This window comes from Malus sylvestris, chromosome 6, assembly GCF_916048215.2.
Source record: "Malus sylvestris chromosome 6, drMalSylv7.2, whole genome shotgun sequence".
Taxonomy (NCBI): Eukaryota; Viridiplantae; Streptophyta; class Magnoliopsida; order Rosales; family Rosaceae; genus Malus; species Malus sylvestris.
Genome location: NC_062265.1, coordinates 33,788,729 through 33,792,868, shown reverse-complemented (window position 1 = coordinate 33,792,868; position 4,140 = coordinate 33,788,729).

The window sequence follows — 4,140 nt, the reverse complement described above, 5'->3', positions numbered from 1 at the left end:
TTGGCCTTTAATTTGAAGATTAAATGATGTTGTTGTGTTCATTGCTTCTAATTTAAGGTTAAGGAATGAGTAAACGGGGGATAATGACCTAAATTTCAATTCACTGGTAAGGATGGACATAACATATATTGTGGTTAGAAAGAACTTTCACTGCATGTCGGAAGATTGTTTAAAAGAAATTTCACATTACTATGGTTAGAAACAACCATCTACACATGTCGAACGCTAGTTAGTCTAACGTAACGTTTATTGAGATAAGTAAGGCCAATCAGACGTAACGTTTACTAAGATAAGTAAGGCCAGTTAGATGTAACGTTTACTGAGATAAAAAATTAACTTTCTATGCATGTCGGACGCTTGTCAAAATAAAATTCACATAGTAATTAAGACAACATTAATATCGAGAAAGAATTGTTATGCATGACTGACATCTGAAGAAATTTCACAATTACTGTAGTCAGAAATAACTATTTGTGCATGTTGGACGCTTGTCAAAATGAAATTTCATAGTAATTAAAATGACATCACTATCGAGGAATAAATTTTCGTGCATGACAGACATTTGTTAATAAAGATATTTCACCGTGGTTAGAAAGGACTTTCAATGCATGTTGAACGCCTGTCAAAAAAGAAATTTTACGTTACCATGGTAAAAAAGAACTTTTTGTGCATGTCTGATGAATGTTAAGAAAGAAATTTTACGTAATTACGGATGGAATCAATAGCGAAAGAAAGCTTTTCACGCATAATGAAACCCTATTGTGGAAGAACTTTTTTCACATACCAGAAGCATGTCAAGCATGAAAGTAATTTTCACCCTCGATAACTCTTATCAAGAAATAACAACTCCCCAAAAGAGACAGCGAGCAGGAGGGCCTCAGCGTTTCCATTGAATGGTGTGGTGGTGTTTCACCAAGGATTGGAGTAATGTAATATGCATGCATGTTAATTATTTATGAAGCTAGCAGATTAAGCTAAGGTGGATGTTTCTCCATGGGGCTGGGATTTTGGGTGCTTTTGGTATGTATGTACAGAAACTGTTTCACTCAAAATTACAAGTCTTTTTCCTATTTTAATTGGCCTTTAATTTGGAGAGTAAACAAACTAGTCAGGTTTAGGGTTAATTTTATTGCTCTAGTTTAAGGTTAAGAATGGAAAACAGGGCATAATGACTTAATTTCGATTTAATTGTGAAGATGAACGTAATGTTTACTGTGATAAGAAAGAACTTATTATGCATGTCAGACGTTTATAAATAAAGAAATTTCACGTATATTGAACTTCTGTTACAACAAAAGCTTCACGCGTATTGAATGTTGGTCAAAAAAGTATTTTTAATAGGACTATATACATACACTAAGGGGTAGAGGATTTGGTGAAAAAGAAAAAAAAAATTCTAATTTCAGTCTTCTTTCTAATTTACAGGGAAAATTGAACCCATGTGGGCCTTTGATTTGGGCTTTGTCATGATCTTTTAAACTGCTTCAACTTGAACAAAGAGGGCTAGCCGCTGGCCCAAGACTCCTAGTCAGGGGCAACCCTCGTCCTTGACCTTCTAGGCTTCAGCTAGTGAATGGAGTGGGCAGTCTGGCTCGTCATCACTATGCCTTTCGTGCGGAGTTTATGGCAGTTGCTATGAGCGCAGCAAGAAACTGCTAAAATCCTGCACTTTCATATGAGAGAGAGAGAGAGAGAGAGAGAGAGAGAGATGACGTACCAGCTGATGAGGTAATCGGTTTTGAACGACGAAACGCGGGAATGATGAGGGTTGATGTCCATACAAAGTCCTCGTCAAGCAAACAGTTCTTACTAATACCTCAACTTTGTTGCCTGTTTGACCTTGGTCCGCTTTCAGTTCTTAATTAGCTCTAATTTTTACTTTCTTGGGATTAATATGATTTATCACCAGAATTTCGCTCTATTGATTCATTATTTATAATGACATAATTACTATGGCTTTAAAAAATTCATTGTGCACTCTTTTTTACCAAAATTTACTATGCACGTTTTTTTTACTGAAAAATTAAAGAACAATGAAAGTACATACGTGATTACTATAAGGGAGTGAGAAAAAAAAAATTATTCAACAATATAATGTATACCTATAATTTGCAAATTAAGTAAGTTCCGAATATAGTAAATCGAATATATATATATATATATCTTTATTACTACAATTTAGTGAAAGATTTTAAATTCGACTTCGTAAATGACGAATTCAACACTAATTTATTCTCAGATCCTTAGTGTTAATATATAAACTAATAAACTATCATACTATGAAGAAATTATTAATGTTAAAAGGAATGGATGGAGATGATGATCAGAAGGGGTTTCAACAGTTAATTAAAAAGAAAACTAATGAAAATGGCTTGAAAACTTTGAGTTATAATCAAAAGGACAAAAAGTGTTGTAAGTAAATAGTACCAGGAATGACTTTTTAGAGTAAAAATATCTTTTTTGTTAAAAGTGAATAGTACCATGAGTGTTTTTTTAAAACTCCATTAATTAAAAGGTTGATTATATATTAATTAGCATTGAAAGACTATTTGGAGTGCCATCAACAACTCCTTACCGACATTATTACTTATAGGGATACTTTGGATGCGGTCTCTAACTATCAATATTCTTTGACTGAAACCTTGTTAGTTTTTAGTTTTTGATCGAAGTTCCTGATATTAATGTAATAATGTAAGTTACTATATTTTTTTAAGTTAAAAATTAAAAATTGTAATTTGTAATTGTTTATATTAATGAGATTTTAAATAAAACCCATAATTTGTGGGATTAAAAATAATAAAATATAAATATACTCTCTATTATATTTTGTGTGCACACACACACACATATATACATGGGTACATTCACCAAAATTAACAAAAAAAATTATTGTACCAAAACATGGGTACATTCTTCAAAACCACAGAAATAAAATATATCAGGCTTAATAATGTTAGTAAATTTCTTCGATTGAACTTGACATGGATACATTCTCAAATCAATGAAAAAGAATGTACCCATATAAGTTTAAAAATGGATTAAAAAATTTGAATGGATTTTATATTAAAAAAATGATATATTTTACATATAACAAATTGGTATATTTAAGAATGGATACATTTAAGATTAAAAAAATTGAAAAATTATATGAATGGGTACATTTTAGATTGAAAAATTAAGAATCTTTTTACAAAAAAAAAAAAAACTAATAGGTACAAACTTAATCTAATTTTATTTTTTATTATTTTGGAAATGTTTGAATTGAAAATTAATTAGGAGTTTAATAAAGGTGTGAGTATAAATTAATTACTAATTTTTATATTAAAAAATTATGTAGTAAACATGTAAATTCATTATCACATTAATCCTAGAGACTTCAATCAAAATTTGAAAACTAATAAGGTCTCAATCAATGAACATTAGAAACTAAGGACCGAAACTAATTTTTCCTTACTTATATATACCGTAAACTGTAGAAAACAAACGCGAGAGAGACTAGAAATGGGATATATATAAAAGTTCAAGGTCGAACAGACAACGAAATAGAGATATAACCTGCAAGACACTGTTCATTTGACGAGGGTCAGCATGGAAATCACTCACCGATATACTATCCATGCATACAAATGATACTCAAGCCCCCTACTACTGAATCATCACATATATCTCTTTGTGTAAAAGACATTCCAAATATAATGTTTCAGATTCAATACTAAAAGGAGATGAAGGGGGGGAAATAGTGAGGGAAGGCAAGGAAGGAGACTCTGGTGTGCCGGGTTTAGTTTGTATTTATAGATGTTATCGATCTTACCTATCTCTCAGAAGTGAGGGAAGAGGGAAGCATGAGTTGTCCTGACATTGACCTTCAGATGTGAATGTATATGTGTGGTGTGTGGGGGCGTGGGGGATGGGGAATGGATGGTGTTGATCTCATCTAGAAAATCAAGGCTAGCTAGCTCGAGTTTGAGGGTAGATGGGATCCCATGCATATTCCTTATATATATACATATTGAAATTGAAAGAATGGTTATTGACAAATTTCTAACACATAACAACATGTAGGGATGGCCTTGAGAGGGTAGATGGGAAACTTTTATATCATCTTGTGCTAACTACCCTCCATCATAATCACCATAATGA